The sequence below is a fragment of the Agelaius tricolor genome, unplaced genomic scaffold, assembly GCF_023055355.1.
Source record: "Agelaius tricolor isolate 1412-34295 unplaced genomic scaffold, bAgeTri1.0.p SCAF_14, whole genome shotgun sequence".
NCBI lineage: Eukaryota > Metazoa > Chordata > Aves > Passeriformes > Icteridae > Agelaius > Agelaius tricolor.
The window spans coordinates 2263549-2289524 of record NW_027269274.1 but is presented as its reverse complement, the minus strand read 5'-3'; the positions used below and the strand labels follow the sequence as shown (position 1 = coordinate 2289524).

The window sequence follows — 25976 nt, the reverse complement described above, 5'->3', positions numbered from 1 at the left end:
TTTCCTGCTTTTCCATTAGCTGGATCTGACAACTCCTGTTGCCAGGGTTTCATCCCACTCGGAGCCAGACACCAGGGTTACTCACTGGGGTATAAAACACATTTTCCAGGGCCAGCCTCTGACCCACTGCTGTCAATGAGATCTTCCAATAAAACTCTCAGAAAAATCTCAATTTCAAGGGGAGTTATTTGATTTTTAATTTCTAGCCCTTTTCAGATATTACTAAAACAATCACTCATCTGCTTCCCTGGCCCTCCCCAACAAACCCCAGCCAAATCTGGTTTTTGCAAGTATTAATGCAGTGTAACTGTGTTGAAATCCCAGAGCAAGCCCAGGAGGGAATATCAGGAGACCTGAGGTCAGATTTGCTCCTTCCCAGGCTGTTCACTTCAGATGAAAAATAGAGGTGTGCTTTGTGTGCTCTACTCCAAATAAATACAGGGATGAGCTGGAAAATGAAACTCCAGGGGCCAGGGCAGAGGCAGTGACAGGGATCCAGAGCAGAGCAGCTCAGGAGTGAGGTTTGGGGGCACTGGGGAAGCTCTGGGGGTGCTGGTGGGAGTTCCCTGCCATCCTGGTGTGCTGCCTGCTGATAAAGCGCCATTCCCTAGGAAAAGTCACGGAACAGCAAATCAGAGAATGAGAGGAACTCACTTGGGACTCAGTCTCTCCTCTGGATGCACATGAGCTCACATATGCAGTAACTAATTTTACAAGGGGTGTTACACACTGGAGAAGCCTCAAGTAGCTCTTGGATTGCTGCGAAGCAATTCTGAATATGCTCCTTTGAATTCCAGAGACCAATTTGGGTTTGGTTCTATTCCAGTCCTTTAATCTTTCAATATTCATTATTATTTTCATGAATAATTTTTTGTACATCACTGAGATATGGGTGCTCTTCCTTCATCTGTCTCGACTTCCGTGCAAGCAAAGATATTTCCTATTTTTTAGTTATTTTCTATATTGCCTGTCATGAAACAAAAACAACCCATGTCACTCAGATGACCAATTCCTTACTGCAAATATAAAATATTCAATATTTTCAGGAGACTGCCACGAACAGCTGTGTGCATGGAGAGGTCCTGCCTGGCAATTAACATCTTATTAACAACTATTAATAATAAATATACCTGCAGCAATCCTGAGCAGATCACAGAAATCAGAAGCAAAGAAAAATCACTCAGTTGCTTCAATAATTTATTTCCAAAGATTCAAGCCATGAGTTCAGCTCACTGTTTATTATTTAGATAGGAGGAGGGGGGAAAAAGATATTTGGGGTTCAAATGGATCTTGCAAATGGGTTGAAACACCATTTTATTAAAAGATTTCTGTGAATGTGAAAATACTTTAATGCTACCATAGCTTTAATGATTTCAAGTGATTTTGCCTTTGCAGTTGGAACCACTGATTTTTAACATTAAGTCTCAGTTTTGAACTAAAGAAAAGCAACTGTTTTCCTATCCCCTCGATATAGAAAAGAAAAATTGCTGTGTAAAGCAGGAGAAATCGAATCTGGAAAAGCAGAAAGCAAATCAAAATAATCACAAATGTATTCTTTCTCAAAAATGAGATTTATTAGCCAATCTCTAGGTGTTATTAAGCCAGATGGAGAGCAGCAGCATTATTATTTTTTTTTTGCAGTACTGTTCAGGAGAGCTGGAAATCTACAGCTATGCAGAAATGGAAAAGCACAGGGGGGAATCAGCACCTGAAATAATTCAGTGGGGTGGGGAAGGGCTGGAGTGCACGGGGGTTTCATGTTAGCAGCAGCTGTGGGAAGAGCTGGTGCTCCTGCAGAGGGAGCAGGGAAAGGCTTGGGCTGGGTGTTTGTTGAGGTTTCCAGATGTCCCTGACTCCAGATGTCTGTCCAGATGTCTGTCCTGGGTGGTTTGGGTGGAAGCAGAGACACCAAAGTGTCCCTGGGCTCCAGGGTGAGGTGATGGATTCTCCTCCTCTGGTGGAGGAGCACTGCAGTGTCAGATAACAGGGCTGTAATGAAGATTCAACAAGAAATATTGGAGGGGGAAAGTTTCTCCTCCAAACAGTGGGCATGGAGAATGCTGAGATGTGTTATTGGGGCTCCTGAAAATCCCATTACGTTTATTAATGCAGCCTTGCTATGATGGGAGAAAATAAAAAAAATCAACTTCTATTTAGTTCTTCTCTAAAAAATTAAAATCCAGCTGGATAAGACTTGGCGTAGTTAGTACAGGCTTTCAAAAGGGAACAGGCACCAGGACAAGAGGAAACGGCCTCAAGCTGCACCAAGGAAAGATGAGGTTCGATATCAGGAAAAATTACTCCACCAAAACTGTTGGAAAAGGTTTTCCAAGGAAGCGCTGGAGCCACCAGCCCTGCGGGTGTTTAAATGATTAAAGGACTTAATGATCTTAAAGGTCTTTTCCAAGCTGAAGGATTCCTGCTAATGTCAGTGCTAATGACCCTGCCCCTCTCTAACTCCTGGGGCTTTTGTACTTCCCCCAAAACAATCTCAGCGTCCCCAGAGGCTTGGTTTGAATGGTTTAGGGACGGATTTCCCTGCTTGTAATGACAGTGAAGTTAAAATTGTCTGTCTCAGATAGAGGTGGCAGATCTCCAGGAGACAGGTCCCATCCCATTGTCCACATGACAATCGATGCCGTATCAATGTTTGATCCCCTGGAGGGGAGTTTGGCAGCTGGAAGGGATGGGCCATCAAACCCAAGTGCACTGGGGAGACCCCTGGGAGTGGCCAAAAAGCCACTGATTGGGATGTGTTGGGTGATGTGCAGCACTCCAAGACCTCGGGGCGGATTTCTGAACGTGGAAATGTGGGATTGCTCCAACACAACCCCCAGAGGAATCAGCAGGGCTCCGGGCAGAGACACAGATGGATTAAAACTGGAACATTTCCATGATTAGAGAATTCCAAAAGGCATTCAGGAGAGAAGCGCTGCCCAGCTGAACATGGGGGATGTTTTAGGGACAGATTTCCCTGCCTGTAACGACAGTGAAGGTAAAATTGTCTGTCTCAGAGAGAGAGGTGGCAGATCTCCAGGAGACAGGTCCCATCCCATTGTCCACATGACAATCGATGCCATATCAATATGTTTGATCATCTGGAGGGGAGTTTGGCAGCTGGAAGGGGCCATCAAACCCAAGTGCACTGGGGAGACCCCTGGGAGTGGCCAAAAAGCCACTGACTGGGATGTGTTGGGTGATGTGCAGCACTCCAAGACCTCAGGGAAGATTTCTGAGTGTGGAAATGTGGGATTGCTCCAACACAACCCCCAGAGGAATCAGCAGGGCTCCGGGCAGAGACACAGATGGATTAAAACTGGAACATTTCCATGATTAGAGAATTCCAAAAGGCACCCAGGAGAGAAGTGCTGCCCAGCTGAACATGGGGGATGTTTTAGGGACAGATTTCCCTGCCTGTAACGACAGTGAAGGTAAAATTGTCTGTCTCAGAGAGAGAGGTGGCAGATCTCCAGGAGACAGGTCCCATCCCATTGTCCACATGACAATCGATGCCATATCAATATGTTTGATCATCTGGAGGGGAGTTTGGCAGCTGGAAGGGGCCATCAAACCCAACTGCACTGGGGAGACCCCTGGGAGTGGCCAAAAAGCCACTGACTGGGATTTGTCAGGTGATGTGCAGCACTCCAAGACCTCGGGGCGGATTTCTGAACGTGGAAATGTGGGATTGCTCCAACACAACCCCCAGAGGAGTCAGCAGGGCTCCGGGCAGAGGCACAGATGGATTAAAACTGGAACATTTCCATGATTAGAGAACTCCAAAAGGCACCCAGGAGAGGAGTGCTGCCCAGCTGAACACGGGGGATGTGAAGGTGCCGATGGATGGATGGTGGGAGGTGTTGGCCAGAGGAGCAGAGCTGCTTTCCCTCAGCTCAGCCCTCGTTCCCCAGGGTGCAGCACAAAATGGATGGATGGAGGGATTTCTTACACAAACTCATCCAGAAATACCAGCTAGTGGAGCCTGGAATTAAAAAAAAAAAAAAAATGAGGACAATAATTGTGCTTGGGGCTCCTCTCCAGGGCAGAGAATGGTGAGAATGTCCTGGCTCTCTGGAGAAGGTGGGAATGGGGAGACAGAACCCACCTCCAATTCCAATTTTCTCCATGGACTAAATCATTCAGCCCTTGGAGCGAGGTAGAAATCCCAGAGGAGCTCCAAGCAGGATTTGGGAAGCATTTTTCTTCCAGCCCTTGCCACGTGTGGCCCTTTCCTGCCTTCAAGGCCCCAGAGGTGTGAGCAGTGTGATTTGCACACCTCTCCCAGACATCCCTCATCTCATCCCAATGAGATGCAAAACCAGAGCCCTAAACTGCAAATGGGAGATTTAATTAAAACGTTCCCCTTTCTAAGATCAATAAATGAGGCAAAATAGTTTCACTTCCCATTGATATATCTGCTTTTTCCCTCATTTGAAACAAACTGTGAATTACACTTTCTAACATATTGCTTGCAAAAATGCTCCAAAAGCAAATTAAACCTTCTGGAAGGCTTTGATTCATTTTATATATTACATAGAATAACTTAACAGACATATTAGAATACAGCACAAAATAACATAATCAGGCACAGTTTCATGCCTAGAGTTTGAAGAGTGTGGAAGAAACTTTTTAAGCATTTAACTCATTTAGTAAAACTCAAGTGCTACAGAGCAAATGTTGAGTATTTTGATCTATATAGAGTTTGATTCCAAACTCTCAGCTCTCAGCAGAGCTCACTGTATAAAGTGACTTCTAATTTATATTCTGTGTTAATGTCAAGAAACTAAATCTGAAATCTAGAAGCAATTATGCACAAGGTGGAAACAATGGAATAAAGTCTGTCAGGTAATTTCAATCAAAATCCATAACACTGGTGCTATCTGAGCACTCTTCTCTCTGCACAGAGAACTTACAGCAGTCTTGATTTTATTTATTTAAATTTTAATAATACCAGATCTCATGAGAGTTTTTTAAATCTCAGAATTAGTACAAGACCTTTAATTTAATTTTGTGGTTGTGAGTCTTAACTGGGAATGTTTTAATTTCTGTGGGGCTGTGCAAGTCCAGAGGTGGACTGGAACCCCTCTGGCACTTCATTCCCATAAATAAGATCCCGGCTTTAGGAAAGTTCATAATGAAAATTGGTCAATTTACCTATACACAAAGATTCAATCTACAAGAATTCTACTGAGAATTTTTCAATATTTGGGGCATTTCATTATGAAAAATAAGTATTGCATGCTTAATGCATGAGAGTATTTCTCATTCTGAGAGCAGAGAAAAGAGCTGGGAATAATGTTTTATCCTACAGGACTGTCTCAGTGTTCCCACAGTGATTCCTCTCTGTATTTGCCTTTGGGAAGTGTGAAGGGAGGGTTTGGGCGTCTCCAGGGTCAGAGAAAGTGTTTATTCTCCTCTGAATTGTGAATGCACCACAGTCAAGGAGTGTTTGGGCTTCACCATGCCTGAATTGAGCCTGGGGTGACAGGACACAGGGAATGGCTGCCCACTGCCAGATCCTGCATCCCTGGCAGTGCCCAAGGCCGGGTTGGACACTGGGGCTGGGAGCACCTGGGACACTGGGAGGTGGCCCTGCCATGGGGATGGATGATTTTTAGGTTTCCTTCCAACCCAAACCTTTTTGTGTTCTATGATTCCATTCATTCGAACCTGCAGCTCAGTTTTACCCTCTGCCACACCATTTCAGTTCAGTTTACACCTTGGGGCTCATCATTTTTCCTCTGCTTTGCAGACCTGTGCTCTTCTCCTGAGTCCTGCACCAACTAAATCACATTTTTCGAAAAGCAGGGGCCATCCTGAGGTGCTGAAGGGATCCAAAAGTCTTTACAAAAATCTGTAATCACGTTTCCCTTCACTACAGAGTGGATGCAGTTTGCCTCATTTCTCTAAAACCCTGAAGCATGAAAAAAAAAAAAAAAGAAAAAAAAAAAGCAAAGCAAGGTGAAGAGCACAACAATCAACCATGGCAAGTCTCCACGTTGTTACTTCAATGATGCACAATCTGTTTGCTATCTGAGCACTGTAAACAGACTAATATTTCCCGAAGTATGGGATAAATCAGCCATTTAGAAGCAGCAAAGAGAAAATGATGAAGCTCCAAGTGAGTTGTGAAGCAGTGAATAAGGATGTATTACACCATGGGAAACCATCAATATTTGTTTACTGTGTCAGTGTGAGGAATAAATCTGTGGGCTAATTTGTATTCTCTTCAGTTAATTCCACTGTTCCTGATGCCTTTTTGGGCTACCTAAAACCAGAGGCCAGACAGAATTAAGGCAATAAAAAGCTGTTCTATTTATTGAAGCTGTTCTATTTATTGAGGGCCTTCAGGTACATTTAGGGCACACAAAGAACCCCCAGGGGCTACACCCAAAAATGGATGATGGGTCAGGGTTTGCACACTTTTATAAGTTTGTTCCATTTGCATATTGGGGGTGAATCTGCCAATTCCAGCTTCAGGTAATGAAGTCCTTGACCCCAAGTTTGCTCCCCCAACTCACTTCTGTTCCCATCTCTGGGCCCTGAGGCAGTGAGGTGTCCTTGATTGCCAGGCCTGCAGAGGAATTGTTGTGTCTGCCCCAAATGGGGAAGCAGCAGCAGCTCACACTGAGTGTGGAGTTTGGAGTTACACACTGAAGAACTGCAGGGTTGCAAACAGATGGAAAATAGAAAAGCTGAAATCCTGAGGCATCAACTCCAACCCAGGCACCACCAAAGGGCCCTTCTGGAGGTGTCACTGGGCACCTCTTTGTCTCCCTGTGCAGGGATTTATCTGATAACATTGAGATTGTGGGCGTTATCACCCCAGAACAGTCTGGGTTGGTTTAGGTTGGGTTGGGTTGGAAGGGACCTTGAGGATTATCTCCTTCCAACCCCTGCCATGGACCAACTTCCTCCCAAAATTAGCGAAGTTGCCATTACCAAATTGGCTCACCAAGTGTCTAATTGCCCTCACTGAGCTGCTCCTTTCCCTGAGCTGCAGTTTTGACTCCTGGTGGAAGTTTTTAAAGCTTGATCAGGTGATGAGCTGATCTCCAGAAGGACCAAATCCCACCACCCTCCATGGAGATCTGGGAGGTGCAGCACCAATAAAACCGAGCTTTGCAGGGCAATCACTCTGCCACTGAGTTCTTGTCGCTCTTTGGTCCTTTTATTTTTCCCTCTGTATTATTTTTCCCCCCTTGGTGAGATTTCTCAGTTCCATTTTTGAGCGGCAGAGTTGATCTGAATGAATCTGTCGGCTCACATTCCAATGGCTATTGGAAGTCAAAATTTGGATGGCTGAGGGCTTGTAAAGAGAAAAGGTTGAATGCTGGAATTGAGAAGATTTGCAGCTCTAATGGGCTGGAAAGGAAAAGATCTTACAGGTTTTCACGCAACCAACATGAGAACAGAATTAATTTTTCTTTGGTTATTTGAGTGAATTGACCATTTTGTGAAAACTGGGTGAGGAATCAGAGATAGCCCATTCAGTTTTCTGCTTCTCTCAAATTCTTCTGCCAACAGATATTATCTGAATTGTTTGTTCATGAAAGGTTTTTATCAAGGTCTTTTTAAAAAACTCATTTCAATATCCTGTTGAAAAGGGCTGCAAAGGTTAGGAGGGTTTGCTTTGAATCCCACTATTATTTCTTCATTAGTCACCCAATTTTTGGCATTTAATAAATGTCTGTTTGAAGGAAAAAAAATTAAAAGTTGGACTGGTTCTAATCAAATTGGACTAAAGGTACTTCAGGAAAGCAAAGAAATCAAACACTGGTGTGGCCTGAAATAAACATGGAAGCAAAATTGTTCTATATCAAATATGTTATAGGAATCTTTGGAATAAATGGAGGAAAAAAGAAATAAAATGTTTTCACTGTATTAATCATTTATTAAATTGAAAATTTCTTGGTTAGTGACATTCAGCTGTGGCTAAAGGCTTTCAATTCATATCCAAAATCCTTTGAGCTCCAAACTGCAAAATATTCCTTTTTCAATGCACGTGCAGGTAATTAACTAGAGTGTGGAAAAGTGGAGAACGAGAACTATGAGTAAATTTAATTAATTAATGGATAGGTGGTTTTACACTTCAAGGAGATAATTCAGAATAAAGCCACTGCCTTCAAACAAATATTGATGGACACTGAACTTTGGTTTTAACCATAAATGATGCTCATTTCTGAGAAGGCAGCAAACAAGAAATGCTTCAAGATGGAGCTGCCTCCAAGGAAACCTTTGAATATGAAAAGCTAACCCAAAAAGAACAATTAGCAATAAATAATATGTTATTTAGTACTTCTTTTCTTTATGACCCATGTGTCAAAGAAGTGGGTTTTTCAATTGTTTCATTAATTGCAACTGTTTAATTAATGGATCTTACAAAAAATATAACACCCACATGGTCTGTGCATTGTAAATGATTCAGTACAGATAATTTTTTACCTCACAATTTTTCACAATTCACCACTTGAACTTACTGATAATACTGTCTTAATTTCACAGTTTTTGTCTCCCTTGAAGAAGGATGTTTTAAAGCAATGAAATTTTGGTTCTCAGTGAAAAGGGCTGAGACATTTGTTTTTCATTACTACTCGCACATTGTAAAATCAAACCCATTAGGAGCTCAGTACTGTAAAGTCTAAATTCACCTTCTAAAGAACTCCTGGTGTCATTGAAACATCTTCCAACAAGGTCTGCGCTCTACAATGATTTCGTTTTGGTGGCAAATGCCAAATTTAGCCCTTCACAGCTCCCACTGTCCCAGATGCTCCCAGCCCCAGTGTCCAACCAGGCACTGCCAGGGATCCGGGGCAGCCCCAGCTGCTCTGGGCACCTGTGCCAGGGCCTGCCCACCCTCACAGGGAGGAATTTTTTCTCTAAATGTCTCCTGTTTTAGTTTAAAACACTTTCCCCTTCTCCTATCATCATCTGCCTGTGTAATAAGTTGCTTTTCCTCTTTTTGAGGACCTGAAATCAATTTTCAGAGCCTGTTTCGTTGAGTGTTTTCCAAAACCACAAACAATATTCCCAGCTTTTGCTTCCCTTGTTGCTGTTGCACAGAGGTTTGAAACAACCCAAAAAATTTTTTCTGGAAATCCTTCATTTCAGAAAAGTTGAGTAAAATGCAGTGCCTGGGAGCATCCATCTTTTTCCAGTGACCCCTGCACTGCCCAGCAAGGTGTGGAGCATCCACGCTTGGCACAGGAGCTGCCAACAGCTCCTCCCTTCCTCTGCCAAGGATGCTTCCCTCAAAATTGCCTGGAGACCCCGAGGAGCAGAGCAAGAAGCGGCCCCAGGGTTCCTTGGGCAGCAGTTTTGGATTTCCAGCTCAGCAGGGAGGAGCAGCGCTGTCGCAAGGATTGCTCACCCTTCACGGAGGTTTGGATGCGCTGAACTGAGCTCGTTGACACCCGGCATGGACAAAGAACAGGAGCAGGCTCCTGCACTCCTCTCATTTCCATATTGCACCGAGGCAATGCAGCACTTAAAAATGACAAAGCCCTCTTTGTTTTAATTGAATTTCTTCATGAAAGTAAAAAAAAAAAAAAAATCCCTCCCACATTCAGCCCTTCTCAGAATATCCTTGACCTCCAGATACCTTTCCAAATAAAGTCATTTCAAATTTCCTTGCTTGTTTTCAGATAATCAGGTGCATTATGTGTTCATTGGTTCATTCAAACCCCTGCACATTGCACGGACTCATTTTAATGCCAGTTGATTTAGCAGCAGTTAAATGTCACATAAAGGGAGGGAGGCAAGGACAGCTCTGTTTGCTCTACCTGCACAATAAATGTACAGAACCTATGGAGGAGTTTAACAATAACTCAGAATTACATCTAAACAGACAAAAGAAAATTCTCAAGGTCTTATCCTCTACTTGAGGAAATCTCTAAAGGACTTGCTAAGAAATATAAACCAGAAGATAACAAGGAGTAAACAATGAAACACAAGGCAAATAATGAAGTGGGAAGAGGGAGCTGCCACCATAGCACAGGGAAGAAGGATTAGAGCATGGACAAGACAGTGGGAGATTTTTATCAAATATCTTTCAGTGATAGAGAGGTCTGTTGGGTACAAAACCTTGTGCACAGTACGAGACAATAAATCACTCCCAAATTCAACTGGTTTGAATAAAAACATTCAATGCTGTCTTATCATGTATTAATCAGGTGCCACTGTTAACAAGGGGTGAAGAAAAGTGGCTACAAATACTCTTTACCCTCTCTTTCCTTTGGGACATATTAATGTAATCCTTTTAGGGTGGATGGAATACAAAGAACTAAAAAGTGCTCCCTCTTCCCCAGGTGCAGGGAAGTCCATGGTAATGGATCTGAGAGTTATCCTTTATGGACAGCAGATGGACCAGGATATTCTCAGCTGAACTTGAAATGGAATTTAACAGAGATCTGCAGACCCCTCAAGTCCCTCAGAGAAGCATTTGGTACCAGAGGCATTGGTTGGAGGCCTGTCTGTAAACTTCTATTTGGGAAAATAAAAACTCCATTAAAAGTAATCAGTTATCTTGGGCTGTTCTCAACACACAGCTTCAGGAACACTTCCCCAGCAGTGTTTTGGAGGAAAATAAACATTGTTTGCAAAAGAAGCTTGTATGAAACTTTGGTGAAGCAGTATTTCCCCTTTATCTGATTGATGTCATCAAGACACAGACTCCGTATTTTGAGACTTTTTGGAAAAATCAATGTGATTAGGTACCCACTGAAATCAAATACAGATTCTTTCATATTTGTGATGGACAAACAGTCCTGAGGAGTCTCATCCAGGCACTTACTCATGGGAATACAGGTCCAGGTTCACACCCAAGCTGGAAAGGGAGGTCATTGGGTTTGCAGCCTCTAGAGCCCTGCAGAGCCAAAGCTGCTCTGGACCTGAGGAGCTGCTCCATGGATTCACTCCCTGAGCCTGATCTGACTCCTGCCTGCGAGTAAACCTTGAGTAAAGAGAGATCTGGGAGGAAGGGGAGCAAATATCAAAGAACTGCTTGCAGCAGTTCCAGAATCCTTCAATATTGGCCTTTGAGGGATACACGAGGCACAGGAGAAGGCTCCGAGGTAAAATTGACTCTTGAAAAGACCCTGTTATGAGGTAATTAGGCCATTCTCTTACTTCTGCTAGAGAGGGTGTGTGCCTGCAGTCTTCCTCACCAGGCAGATAATGTTTCTATCCTCAGTCCACTTTAATTAACACCAGCAAATCCTTCCTCCCTTCTCTGAGTGGGCATGGAAGCTCATCCTGAGTGAGATAATCAAACAAACTGTGAGCAAAGCACTGGAGTCTGATGAGCAGAGAGGAGAGAGTTTACAAACATTAAAAGCAATATATTTCTAAGGGAATCAGCAGTGAGAGAACTGGGTTCGTGGTTTCTCTTTAAGCAGGGACAATATTTATCAAAAAATTTGAAACCCAAACCCTCTTTTTCACACACTGCAACACCATGTGTATCCAAAGCTTTATTGGTAGTGAGCAGCTTTTGTTCTGATCCCACATGAAAATCACCCTTGAGGAGCAGTGAGCCACAGTATTTCATCAAGAATCCCTGCACCTAAAAATCTGCACAGCTCTTGTGTGCTTCTATCTATTTGTATGTATTTTATTAAATATGTCTGAGTGCTGCTCAGTAACCACTGGGCCCTCACATTAAGATGCCTTTTTAGCAGCAACAGCAGAGAAAAACTAATGTGGGCACGTCATATTTGCCTGAATAAATATAATTATGTTTCCTTGCAGTTGCTTGATGTGGTGACTTACAATTTACCACTTAGCTGGAGAGCTTGCTTTAAAACCCAAGAATAAAGGCTTGTCTGCCTCAAACTGATGCTCAGTTCTGTCTGAATGCATCCATTCTCTTCCCATCTTTGTGCAACCGATGTTTTCCTCCTCTCCATAATAACAGCCACAATTATGTGGATTTTAGTCTCATGATAAACTTGTGCAGAGGTGATAACAGCTGCACTGAGGGAGTGGAGCAGCTTTTTCTGGCACTGGAAGTGTTTTCTCCTGGGGAGGTTTCTCTCCTGGGGTTGGTAGCTGGAGTTTGGCGGCAGCAGATCCCTTGGTGTTCACTTTCACACAATGAAGTATTTCTTGTTTATGCACAGTTAACCATTTTTCTAAACATTAACTGCATCTCCAATCTCTCTGAAGGTCAAATTTTGATGCCATTGTGTTGGGGAAATTGAATTTTGTTTTGTTTTTTTTTTTATACAATTCAGCCAGACAGGAAGATGAGAAAATGGACAGAATAATCTTTGGGGCTCCAACTGCAAACTCTTTCTTATTGATGTTTATATTGAAAGCAACTGAAAAATACATTTTGTTTTTAATCAATTTTCATCCATCTTATTTCAACCTCACTGAGTCCTGAAGCTCTCTCACTTTCTTTTACTTTCTGTCCTTTGTTCACAGCAGAAACATTGTGAAATCTCACTCGGGGTAGGTCATGTTGCACAGAGACAAATATCTTGTCTTCCCTGTAGTGAAGCTGAGAATATCTTAAGCTTTTTATTTTTTATGAAGCAGAAGTTCAGAAGTTCATCTTGCATAGGCTTCAGCCCTGGTGAGGAAGAAAGGGAAAAGTCCTCAAGAGATAAGTGGTGTAACAATAAGAAACTCAAAGTCAGCCTTGTCTAGGGGATGGTTCCTTTTAATTGAGCCACAACTGGAGCTTTGCTTCTCTCTCTCTTTGGAGGTGTGGTTGTGCCAGCTTTTAGAGTAATCTTAAAAAAATAGCAGTGGAGAGGACCTGACAACAGCCAATGACTAACTTCTATTTTTTTCCTCAAGAACATCAGAATTATCAGAATTCCTTTTTTCCCTGAAACCCCACAATTTTCACACACGCAGATCAGTAATCAGAAGGGATTGTGAATCCAGTCTCAGTGCTGGGCCGCACAATTCCAGTTTTGGAGTCTTCTGTAATTATAGTAATTAGCTTCCCTCATTTTCCATTCAGCAGATATCATTGCTTGGCATTTCTTGTCCTTCATGTATCTCCTGTTGTTCATTACTTTTGTCCAAAGCAAGTTGTGCCAAATTTCATCCTCGGTCACATCCTTCTGGTTTTGTTCCATCATGGCTTAAATTGAGTGGTGCTTCTACAGAGGAAAAGAATCCAGTCCCAAATTATGGGTCTTTTCCTGGACAAATATGACAGTATGTAAATATCTGAGGGCAATGGAGCAAGTGAGGAGAAAGAAAATTATAAAAACTAGTGGATTTAGGAGGGAAATGGAAATCTGTGCAGGAAATAGGGGGAGGAAAGAAAGATCTGTTTTGTAGGGAAAGAGGATTTGTTTTTCTTCTCTTGACCTAACTTAAAGGAATCTTTTGTAGACACTGTTTGTGCTGTAGATCTTTCTTATCTCACCCTACTCAGTTTTGTTTGTCTAATATCTGCTCAGCAAGTGCCTGACTTTATTTGTCTTCATTCCCCTCTACAGTCTCTGCAATAATCCTCTGCTATTATATATCTTTGTTTGACTTACATTTCCTTAGGAGTTTTCCTCTGACATTGTTCATCTTCATTCCCTGAATATCCCCTAAGCAGCAGCTGCCTGACATTGCTCAGCCTGGATCTCCTCTCTCAGAATCAGCAGCAGTTCCCTGCACTTGTCCTTCTTCATTTGCCACCTCCAAAAGCCACCTGCACTTATGTCCATTAGAAACCATCACCCAACAGAGCTCAATTCCTTTTCACTTCCCAGGACACCCAGCACTCAGCACCACTGGCTCCAGGCTTCAGGATTGGTTTTGTCCTGGACCATTCCACAGATGTTCATGCATGGCTGTCCCACCACGCTGGGGAAATTCCTGCTTGGGATGTGCCACCTTGGGTTTCATCATCACAGAGTCCCTGAATGGTTTGGGTAGGAAGGGACCTTAAAGATTGTCTGATTCCACCCCTGCCATGGCAGGGACACCTCCCACTGTCCCAGCCTGGCCTTGGGCACTGCCAGGGATCCAGGGGCAGCCCCAGCTGCTCTGGGCACCTGTGCCAGGGCCTGCCCACCCTCCCAGGGAAGGATTTCTTCCCAAAATCCCACCCAACCCTACCCTTGTCCTGTCCCTCCATCCCTTGTCAATTGTCTCTCTCCATTTTTCCTGTCCTCTCCTTCAGGCACTGCAAGGCCACAGTGAGGTCACCCCAAAGCTTCTCCTCTCCAGGCTGGACAATCCCAGCTCTCCTGAATTTTCTGTTGTGAAACCTGCAGGCTTAAATCTGTGAGAGAGGTGTATTGTTCCTGTTAAAAAACCCTACATGTGGAATAAGGAATCCGAGTGCTACAAAATGAAATTAATTCAACTGGTAACCATCATTCTCCAACAGCTCTGTGGAATATCTGAGAAAAGTCTTGAGGAGACTTTGCATCTTTCTTGTGTTTCTCACATAGAACAGAAGGGAGAGGAAAATCGGTGAAAACCTTCCCAAACTCAAAAGAGCAGTTGCAAATTCTTCTGTAATATTTTATGATGGGTTTTATGTCCTTTATGAAATAATATAGGAAAAGTAGCCTTTAAACCAGGTAGCTCATAATTATAAGCAGGAAAATGTTATACTTTCTTTCCCACATACCGTGAAAAATCTGAAATATTTAATCTGCAGAAAGGATTTTTTAAGATAAGAAACCAAACTGAAAGCATTTCTGAATTCTCAGATTTAAACCCCAAGAATGAACAGTTATTTTCAAGTCAAACTTTTCATTTTACCAAAGTGTTTTGGAGAGGTATTATAAATAGATGTGTGGTTAACAAGATCCAGCATCATCAGTTTTAAATATTCAGTCTGTTGTTTTTTACAAATTTTCATTGTTCTCTTGAACTCAGACTAAGAAAATACATTAGATTAAAAATCTGAATTGCTCTTGAAGTGTAACTGAGCTCTGTAATTTTAGCAGTCATATGTTCATTAGGATAAAGAAACAGCATTTTGGAATTCATGGCACTAAAATTGAAATAATATTTTAATGGGGAAAAAGAGCCCTTCTGAAAAACAGCTGTTACCTTTTTGTTTTATCCAGCCAGGAGCAATATCTCCTGTCCGAGTCTCTGGTGGCTCTGTTTGGATGAACATGACTAAAATGCATCTTTTTGAAAATTTTAAATGTTATATCCTATTGTAGCCGAGAGCCCAATTTCACACATTGAACTTGTCTAAGTCAAAACCTGCTTTCCTTTTTATTTCTTCTTCTGCTTTCAGCCCAACACATTGTTTCTAAATTAAACACAAGCTGGGGGAAAAGAGCTTTATTGAGAGCTCACAAAAGGTGACCGTGAGCTGGAGAATGTCTGAGAAATGTCTGAGAAATGTCTCAGAAATTCCTGATATTGTGAGGTGACAAACTGCCCAGGGGTCACCCTGGGAGGAGGAGAGGAGCAGAGTTCATGGATCTGTGCCCAGGTTATCCCCAGCTCCAGGACATTCAGCTCCCCACGTTCAGTTCTGCATGGATCAGGGACAGGACAGGAGAAATTCTCTTTATTAAATCATTGGAAATGTGCTGCAGTGAAAGGCTGCAAATGTCCACGTTCATGGCAGGAGGGATCAGGAGAAATTGGCTTTTTTTTCCTTTTTATACATTTTTTATTCTTCTCTTTTATTCATTTTTTTTTAATGAGAACTGTGATAACAATCAACACAATCTAAGCTACACTCACTCTTAAAGGCTATTAAATCAGTGAGATGACAACCAGGCTTGAAATTATTTTGATATTTGGAGATGGAAATACCATTAACAAACAAACAAACAAACAAACAAACAAACAAACAAATATTAACAGCTCCACCTGAAAATGGATCCTGAACTGAAAATTTCTAAGAAAATTGGGGTTTGGGGAGGAAGCTCAAATCAAACTTTGGATCCAGGGTTCATAAATATTCTGCTTTTCATATGGTAAAAGTGCATTGGGTTCTCTATGTTTAGCACCTACCAGACTGCATTTCCCCCACTTCCAAGGTCCTGAATTTTAGATAATTTTAGAATTAGGCATCACTGGGATTGCTCCTGAAGCAATGCCACTTCCATGGATGCTTTATTCTCCATTTTATTTTCTGTTACATTCTCTATTCTCATGGTCTTTATTTCCATTTGAAAAAATAACCTCATATGTGTTTATCATTATTTATCCTTAATAAGGGTCAGCCTTTAGCTGGCAGAAACCACAAGAAATATATTCGAGTTTTTTTCCAATTAAGTTTATAAATAGGTAAATAAATAATAAAGAAGTAAATAAACAATAATTTTGTGTGTGTTTGCAACATTTTTGTCACTGAAAGTCTGCTTAAATGAATGCACTCCCACCAGCACAAATAAATGTTTCACTGGGTTACAATGGCAAAATAAAACTCAGCATTTCAACACTGGTTTGATAAATGCAGGATCTCTGTCCCACTGTGCTCTTATCAATTTGTGCTTGATATTTGTAAATATCAAAGTAGAAATCCATATGTACATATTGGCTGAACTCTTTGCTTTAGGGTGCTCCAGCACAGTAGGGCTGCATTTATGGCAGCCAAAAATAAAAGAGACTTTTCTGCAGGAATCTCCCCTGGAGAAGATTTGGGGTTTTATTGTCTTCCACTACGCCACAACCACGTGGATTTAAATATATTTTATAAAACTAGTGAGAATTCCTGTAAGTTTTACGTTCTGCATAAATCCAGCATGAGCAGCATCTCCAGTCCATCACCTCTTTTTGTGTGAGTAGGAAAACAAGCAGGGAAGCTGTGGGAAGTTTCACACTCATATTTTCTGAAAAATCCCTTTGGCCAGGATTCTTCTCCTGGGAAGCTGAGAGGCCTCAGAGAAAAATGCAAACAATAATTGTCTGGTTTGCTTCTGCTGTGTTTTGCTGCTTTGGAATGTGGTTTGGACATTGTTACCAACTGGTCATTGTTTCATTGGTTTCTGCTGGGAATTGTTTTGACTTAATGACCAACTGGGGCCAAGCTGTGTTGGACTCTGAGGAGAGAGCCACGAGTTTTTCATTAGTATCTTTTTAGCCTTCTGCCTGTGTCCTTTCTCTATTCTTTAGTATAGTTTAGTTTAGTATTCTTTAATATATTCTAGTATCATAAAATAATAAATCAGCCTTCTGAGAACATGGAGTCAGATCCATCATCCCTCCCAACGATGGGGGTCCCAGAAAATCCAACAGGCAAGAACCAGGAGACTTCCAGCCCTGCCAAGGAGCTGAGGAGCTAAAAGTAGCTGGTGGCAGATGGAGAATGAGGGCGAGTCCGTGCCCTGCTCCATCTGCTTCCAGTCATCCCCGGGACAACGCGGTGCAGCCGCCGGCTGCTGGCGGCATGGGAGAGGAGGGGATGGGGAAAGGAACCTCGTGGAGCTGCTCTGGAGAGCAAAACTCAGGGTGTGCAGGAAGGATGGAGGCAGAACTGTGTGGCATTCATTGGGTTTGGCTGTGTCCAGCTGGGAATGAAGTCCCAGGTGGAGCCATATCTTGCTGGCGTCCTAGAAATGCCTGTGCCATCAAGAGACGGCAACAGCTGCTCACAGCTGTCCTACCAAGGTCACAGCCCTCAGGGATGGGGTTGGAATTCTCCTGGGCAAGGAAGGATCCACAGGGATCAGGGCTGTGTCACTCACTGAGCCCTCCAGAATTTGTGAATCCCTCAGGGATGGGGTTGGAATCCCCCTGGGCAAGGAAGGATCCCCAGGGGTCAGGGCTGTGTCACTCACTGAGCCCCCCAGCCCAGCCAGAGGAGATGTTTGGCTTAACTCCCAGCAGATTTTCAGCTTTCAGCCACAAAGGAAAGAGCTCCAAGGACCAGGGCCAGAACAAGAGGAAAACAAAAGGATCTGGATGGAGCCCTAAAGGCCTGGATGTGAAGAGATGCATTTCATGGGCCAATGTCTCCATGAAATCCTGCCCTGGCTGTGCTCTGGGATGAGCTTGGATCAGTCTGGGATACACTCACCATGAAATCCTGCCCTGGCTGTGCTCTGGGATGAGCTTGGATCAGTTTGGGATACATTCACCATGAAATCCTGCCCTGGCTGTGCTCTGGGATGAGTTTGGAGCAGTCTGGGATAAACTCACCATGAAATCCTGCCCTGGCTGTGCTCTGGGATGAGTTTGGAGCAGTCTGGGATAAACTCACCATGAAATCCTGCCCTGACTGTGCTCTGGGATGAGCTTGGGCAGTCTGGGATACACTCACCATGAAATCCTGCCCTGGCTGTGCTCTGGGATGAGCCTGGGATAAGCTGCCAGAGCTGTTTGGCCATGCAGGTTGTTCAGTAGCTCAGACCAAGGGCTGTGGGCTCATTCCTTCCCATTCCTGAGGTTGCCTCCCATGCTGGCCGCGTGTCCATGCCATGGATGAAGCCCAGGAGCACACAGCACCCAGCAGAAAAATCTGCCTCTGTCCATCCAGTGATTCCCAGTTTCCCTGGAAGCACATGGGACATGATCACTCATTCACATTCAAGGGCTTCAATTTAACTCCCAAAATAAATTCCCCTTTATTTTCTGGTGTTTGTTTGTGTATCCATCAAAGAGGGAAAGGAGTCTGGGCTGGGCAGAGCAGGCACAAAGGAGCTCAGGTCAAGAAGGAGGCACCAATCTTCTTGGAATGCTCCATTTCATTTATCCACATGCATTTCCTACCAGTTCCTGCTTCCCAAGGACTTTTCTGGCAAGTTTTATTTTGCAAGCTTGGCTTTATTTTATTTTTCTTAAGAAAAAGCCAGGCTAAGAGGTCACCCACTAGGATCTTTTGAACTGCTGCTTCCCCAACTGCGAGTGCCTTGAAAATGATTCTCCAAATATTTTCTGCAGTTCTTTATACCAAGAAAAAAATATTAATGCTGGAGATATTTGAAACATAAATAAGAATTTTTTTTTAGATACAGACAAATTTCTGCTTTTTTCAGGGGTCTGCTGTATTATGATAAATATTCTTTAGTCCTTGTTCAAGGGGTACATCCTCATCTGAAGTTTCCTCTGTTCCCATCTGTGAATTCCAGCATTTTAAGGCACTTTTTAGCATGCAGAAGGCACACTGCTAGTCCTTGCATTCTGTTGACCTCCTCTGGGTGGTGATTTAATGGCTGGAATTCCATTTCCCTCTGGAAATCCTTCCCTTTCCCACCTGCCCTGTGGCCCAGCTGAGCCACATCCATGCTGGTCCATAAAATCCTTGAATCCCAGAAAGGTTTGGAAGGTTTAAAGCCCATCTCACCCCCAGTTTTTGCCATGGGTGGGGACATCTTCCACCAAACCAAGCTGCTTCAATCCCTGCTCTTTAGGAGTCCTCATCCCACTGCTCTCCAGCAGTGCCATGGGAAATGATGGAAATCATTTTCTGAATTCCCCATTTCCACCCTGGGGCCCAGCATTCACCTCCCTGCTTCGTGCTGTGTTTATTCCTGAGAAAATCTTCTCCTCCCCACCAAATCTTTCCCCCATATGTCTGGAAATCTCTGCTGAAGGCTGGGATCTAATAAAGGATCCCTGACTGCCAGCTACAGTGTGAGGCTTTTGGGAATTTTGGTATGGAACAGATTGAGAACTCGCCAACACCGTTTGTTGTTTTTTTTTTAAATAGAAGTGCCAATTCATCAAAAAAAATCTCTGTAGGACACAGAAAAACAACCATAGAAAATCTCCCTGTTCCAGAAAAAAAAAATGGGTTTGAATTTGTTACTTCATCCCACTTCACACTCTGAGTAAAATGTTTCATTTTTTAAAATTGAATTTGAATTTTAAATTGTCTTTTCTGTTGAAATTTGAGAAGACCAGATGAGTAAAGAAAATTTCAAATTAAAGACTGTCACATGCTTGACATGATCCAATTTTATTCCAGGTCATTATTTAATTAAAATCTGGTTTTGCCACAACACATTAAAACATAATTAAATCACTGTTTTTCAGTGCAGCTCTGAGGACGTGCAGGACAAATCCTGATCACTGTGCACATTCCATCAGAATCCAATACATCTGGAATTTGGCATCCAAAAAATTCCAATAAACTTGGAAGTCGGTATTCCAAATTTATGGCAAATCCTACAGCCTGTCAAATGCAATTAAAGAGGAAATTCACTGATCTTTTTAGAAGCTTGTGGCTATATTTTGGTTTTTAGAGGATTCATCTCTCCCTCTCTGCATCCCTGGTCCAAAGGCAGCCACTGCCTGGCCCCAGCTGAGCGGAGAGCTCTGGAAAATGGCAGCTGCCTCAAATGTTCCTGACTTTGCTTTCACACTTGCACAAGCTCCCAGGATAAGCCCTTCCTAATGTCTTTATGAAAACCTGAACATTTGGTCCTTGCAACCCCCAGGGCAATTCATGCTTTTGAAGAATTTGCAAAACCTACTGAAGCCTGACCTTTCTTTTCTGAAATCTTGTTGACTGTATTTAATTCTGTAGACTTTCCTTGCTTTTTTTTTTTTTTTCCTTTCCCTGTGTGATCTTCAAATAACTTTTGGTGACTTTCTCTCTAAAATGATGCAAAGTTTTTTGATCTTTTTTTAGCACACACCTAAGATGGATTTTTATTTTTATTTTTTTTTAAATAATGGGGTCAGGCAGCTCCTTTCCAGTCTGCAGGGAGTTATTTATTTTGTGAATTTATACATTTGTCAACCTACATTTTGTTATTATTTAGTGGTTTGTTTAGTGTTCCCTTTTAGGCTATTTGTTTTTACAGCGGTTTCTGGCCAGAACCTCAGCTCTGAGCATTTCCCCATCCCTGGAGGTGCCCAGGGAAGGGCTGAACATGGCACTCATTGCTCTGGGCTGTGTGACAAGGTGAGGATTGGCACAGCTTGGAACTGACGACCTTGGAAGGCTTTCCCAGCCTCAATAATTTTGGGATTCTGTGATTCCATGGCTTTAGACACCCCTATGAGAAGTATCTTATTGTTCTCTGCTTGTGGTTTTGTATCATTTCATTAAAACAAAACAAAACAAAAAAAAAAGGGCTCCAAAAAAATCCCAACCAAACTAAAAAGCCAAACCACAACGGGAAACAATTTTTTTTTAATTCTGATAAATGACTCCTAATAATGTGAATCTTCCAGGAATGGGGGGAAAAGGTGCTTTAAGAGATATTCCATTAAATTCCATTTCAAATCACAGAAATCTCCCCATCCACCTGTTCTTTTGCTCCTCAACACTTCATGGCTGCTACAAGAATAATCCAGCCCTTCATTCAGATAGATGGTCTGGGAACTGAGCCTTGGTTCCTTTCAGCATTTTAAAGCCCACCTGTTTCTGTCTTTTTAGACATTTTGAGCACTGAATTTTTTTCCCAGGAACAAACACCTTTTCTGAAATCATTCCATTATATTTTATAAGTGTCAAAATCATTGAAATCCTCCCCAGCATTTCAGATTTTTTTCCAATGCTGCATCTGCTTCCTCAGCTTGTCCCAAAGGTCTGTCAGAGCTCCCACTCCAAAACCAGGAGTTTACACTGATTTGTTTCCCACCATTCCTTCTTTTCCCACCATATCCTGAATATAAAATTGCTTTGCTTCCTTTTAACTCTGTCTAGACTATTTTACTGGACTGGGGGACATTGATATGATGGGCTCTTCATTGCTTCTGAGAAGATATTTTTATTAAGTTCTCATCTCTTCTGCCTCTTGCACATCCTTCTAAATTTGCATTTTGTGTTTGACAAGAGCAGGAATACATCAGAAATTGTGCTGCTGGGCACAGGCATGCCAATAGCATATATTTTACTTTTTATTATTTTTCTGCCTCTATACTTCTACCTTTCCACAGAGTTTCTGGAATGGAGGAAACGAATGCTCAAAGGTGCTGATTAACTCCTGCCTAGGGAGGAAAGAGAAAGAGGAGGGAAATTGGAAAGAATAATTGAAAAATGAATGAAAAATCACAGTGCCTGGCTTCCACTCACTGAGTTTTCCCCCTGTCCTTCCTTTTGACTCTCCCTGTTTACACCTGAACCTGCCCAGGCAGGACCTGCTGCTGATTTAGGGTGGAGAAAACTGGATGAAAACTGGAGAAAACTGATTTAGATGAGACTCCACAGCACCTATGAAATCCAAGTTAACTCTAATAATGATGTATTTAATGTGATCAGACAACTTCCACCTGTCCAGAGGTGCTTGTCAGCCTCCCTCAAACATATTCACACCACAAATGGCCTCACCTGAAATGAGATCAAACATGGTAAGAAAGGATGGGCTGCTGAGGAAGAAGTGACCTTTGCACACCTGCATTTCATGGCTTTCCCTGCCAGGCTGCTCTGAGAGAGGCCCATTCCCAGCTCCCCCAGGCACAGGAACAATAATGGAGGAGAGGAGCAGGACAGGAACAAATAATTCTGGAGAAGAGCAGGAGTGCTCAGAGGATGCTCCATGGAAGGAGAGGAGCAGGACAGAGGGCTCAGAGGATGCTCCATGGAAGGAGCAGGACAGAGGGCTCAGAGGATGCTCCATAGAAGGAGCAAGATAGAATGCTCAGAGGATGCTCCATGGAAGGAGAGGAGCAGGACAGAGTGCTCAGAGGATGCTCCATGGAGGGAGAGGAGCAGGACAGAGGGCTCAGAGGATGCTCCATGGAAGGAGCAGGACAGAGGGCTCAGAGGATGCTCCATGGAAGGAGCAGGACAGAGGGCTCAGAGGATGCTCCATGGAGGGAGAGGAGCAGGACAGAATGCTCAGAGGATGCTGCATGGAAGGAGAGGAGCAGGACAGAGGGCTCAGAGGATGCTCACTGGAAGGAGAGGAGCAGGACAGAGGGCTCAGAGGATGCTGCATGGAGGGAGAGGAGCAGGAGTGTGTCCGTGGGAGGCTGACACAGCAGCAGAGCTGCAGGTGGGGAGCAGATGAGCCAGTCCAGCCCTGCAGGATGAGGCTGTCCCAGCAGCCTCAGCAGTGTGGGAGCACTGGGTGTTCAGGAATAAACTGGGATTCCAGCAGGGGAGGATGCTGTGATGCTGCAGCTCCCACGGCAGGATCAGCCCCACCCCACTGAGCAACTCCTCGTTAAGGGAGTGTGGGAAAGCCCTGGAAATGTTCTGCATTTGTGATTTGAATAATTTTTTTCCCTGAATCAGGGTATTTTTAGTTTGCTCCTTAAAGCACTGTGTATTGTCACGAGCAAAGCAGAGCTGGCACAGGGTATTGCTGGACAAAACAGGAGGGCAAGAGAGCTCTGCCAGTGGGGACTGTGCCCTTGGACCTGTTCAATTCACCTGCCCCTGGAGCTTCAGCCCTCCCTCTTCCACAGGACTGGAATAATGGCACAGAACTGTGCTGTGAAACCTGATATTTTCATTTTACAGACATTTATATCCAGCCTTTCACAAGCAAAACCCACCTTAAAACTCAGAACAGCCCCACAATGTGCTGATCACACCAGGCAGCTCCATCCCTTCCCATATGGATTTGGCAAACATGAAGATCGTGCATCATTCTTTCAGAGGAAATAAATAATTTTGCTGCCATGAGTGATGAGCATTTTCCTTTTTCCCTTTCCCACCTGCCTGCTGTTGGGTGGTGCTCTGGGGAGCTCTCCACCTGGACATGGTGGCCCTTCCTGGAACGGCACCTGGAATTTCAGAGGCACCCATGGCAGCCTTGGCCATCGGAGGTGGTGGACACGGTGGCCACCATGCAGGGGGTGGGAGCAGCCTCAGCTGCCACCCCAGGCTCTGGGGAACAGCTCCTGCTCTGCAGCTGCTCCACAGGAGGGAGCAGTTCCCATGAATTTCTCCACAATTCCCATGAATTTCAAAAGCGTTGGATCCTTTCAGCCCTGAGCAGCAGCTGCCTGGGTTTGAATGCACGAAGGGAGAGTCAGGAATTCAAAAGCGTTTCATGGAGATTGAATTTGGGGCTGATTTTTTTTGTCTGTGCTCACTAATATATTTGGGTAATTGATGAGAAGCCTAAAAGATTCATAAACAGAAAAGATACAAACACTCCTTTTCTCAGTGCTCCAAAAACTTCTCTGTTTTTTCTGATCCCAGAGTTAAAGAGGATGTCTTCCTCAGAAAATCAGAACCCACCAGTTTCCTTTTCTGCTTAACCTTCCCTTTCTTTCTGAGCATCCCTCCAGGCTCCCTGAATTTAAGGCAGGACAGTAATCACTGGTATCTTTGCATAGCTATGGTGAAATTCAGCTCTCAGACCCCTGCAGAGGGCTCAGACAAAAGCAGCAATATCCACAATTCCCTTCCACTTTTGTTCTCCCCAAACTGAGTCTGTTCCCCACAAAACTTGAGTTATTCCCAGGCAGACAGAGTGGGTGCTGTCCCCAGCTGGACCCCAAAGCCAGCATGAGGCTGGACATGTAAATATTCGTGTCATTGTAAGCCAGACTTCAAAAATCAATCTAGAATTCCTGTGTGATGCATGGCTTGATTTCCCAAATTGTCCTGTCACGCTGGAGCTCAAGTAGGATTTATTGGCTTGGTGAAAAAATTGCTGGTGCAGTTCTGCAACTTGTGCTTCTCCCAAAGCCCAACCAGATAAGCAAACCAGCCCAAAATCCATCGGAGGGGAATCCTGCAGGATTTGAGATGTCCTGATCCCGAACTTCTCCAGATCATTTGTATTCCTCGCCCTCCTCCTTTTTGCTGGAAGGATGAAGATTTCAATGCCAGCAGAGAAGCCAGAACACCCCTGGATTTCACCAGGGAGAGCTGAGGTTTATGTGGCACCCTCAGCAGTTCTGGCAGGTCCTGTGTCACCTGCAGGGTGTGGTCACAGCCCACACCTGACAAAACCAGGGCCCCTGCCTCAATTCTTATCATCACTGCACGTTTTCCTCATTGATCATCATCTCCCGCTCCGTGAGCCTTTTCCATCTGCTTGGGTGCCAGGTGTGGGACCCAGCAGCTCCAGAACCTTCTTTTCCAACTGGTGGCTGCCCGTGGCTGGTAGGGTCCTTGGTGAGTCTTTATTAGCTGTGTTAATTGTTTGACAGCTCGTTATTGACTGTCATCCCATGGCCAATAAAAGGCAAACTGTGGCTCACTGCCTTTTTGTGGCATCTTGATGGCTCTTAGATTTTAAAGGGGGAAAATAAAACATTTTCATTGTATTTGTGATTGGTCAGGAGCAAATGAGACAAATGATTGAATTCTAGTTTTGGTTTTAATTGAGTTTTCTAGTAGAAGGTAGCACTGCCCACGGCAGGGGGTTGGAACTAAATGATCTTTGAAGTCCCTTCCAATCCAAATCATTCTATGATTCTATGAATTATGCAGGAAGATGAGAGCTGTGGCTATAGGTCTGAATCCTTCAGACATTTGTAGATCTTTTTTCCAGTGAAAAAATTATCAAGGGATATAAAAAAAAAAAAAGCAATGAGGACCAATCCATACTCTGAGGAATGTATCACAAGTGTTCTTTGGTTTTGGTTTTTTTTTTTTTTTTGGCTGAACTGAACCTTTTTTTAATGTGAAATGTGGTTTCTGTGAGAATTTGATTTTCCATGGAGATGTTTGGGATGCCAGCACTTATCCTGCAGCTGCTGAAACCAAACCAGAACATTGCTTTGTGTGATCCCAAGCCAAGCCACCCCTGTCCCCAGGTGAGGTGGGTGAAGCTCTTCTCCTTCCTTTGGGAAGACCCACGATGAGACTGAGTTTAAACCAACAGAGATTTTCCATTCCTGCCTCACCTGCACTCCAGAGGTGCCACCAGGGCTGGTTTTGTTCAATTTGCTGAAGCACCTGGAGAGCCACTTCACACCCCCACCTTCCCCCCCCCAGTTTTTGTCATGGTTTTGCTTCTCAGCAGTGAGATTATGACTAAGCCTGATAAATGTGTGGAAACTTCGTAATTCTCCACCCACTTCCTCCAACTCTCCTGCTCTGAGTCATTCTCTGCTGAGCTTTTGACATTTATTTTGAGTTTCTTCATTGTCGTGTGGCTCCCATAACACCACACAGTGCTGAGGCACCAGAATCACCCAGGTACCACACGGGGCGTGGAACTGGATGAGTTTTAAGGTTT

The 25976-nt window shown here is 43.6% G+C and overlaps 1 long non-coding RNA gene across 2 annotated transcripts in view; it reads right to left on the bottom strand.

Annotated features, from left to right (window-relative positions):
• Positions 1–3554: 3554 nt before the first annotated feature.
• Positions 3555–25976, bottom strand: part of LOC139595744 (uncharacterized) — a 31232-nt gene continuing 8810 nt past the window's right edge. Inside the window, exons 2-3 of one of the 2 annotated variants that reach the window (XR_011681112.1) lie at positions 18200–18430; positions 3555–3982 (exon numbers count right to left, since the gene is read on the bottom strand). This is a non-coding gene — a long non-coding RNA (uncharacterized lncRNA). Of the gene's footprint in view, positions 3983–12201; positions 12575–18199; positions 18431–25976 lie in introns of those variants that run through there. The other variant, XR_011681111.1, reaches the window with a different exon arrangement.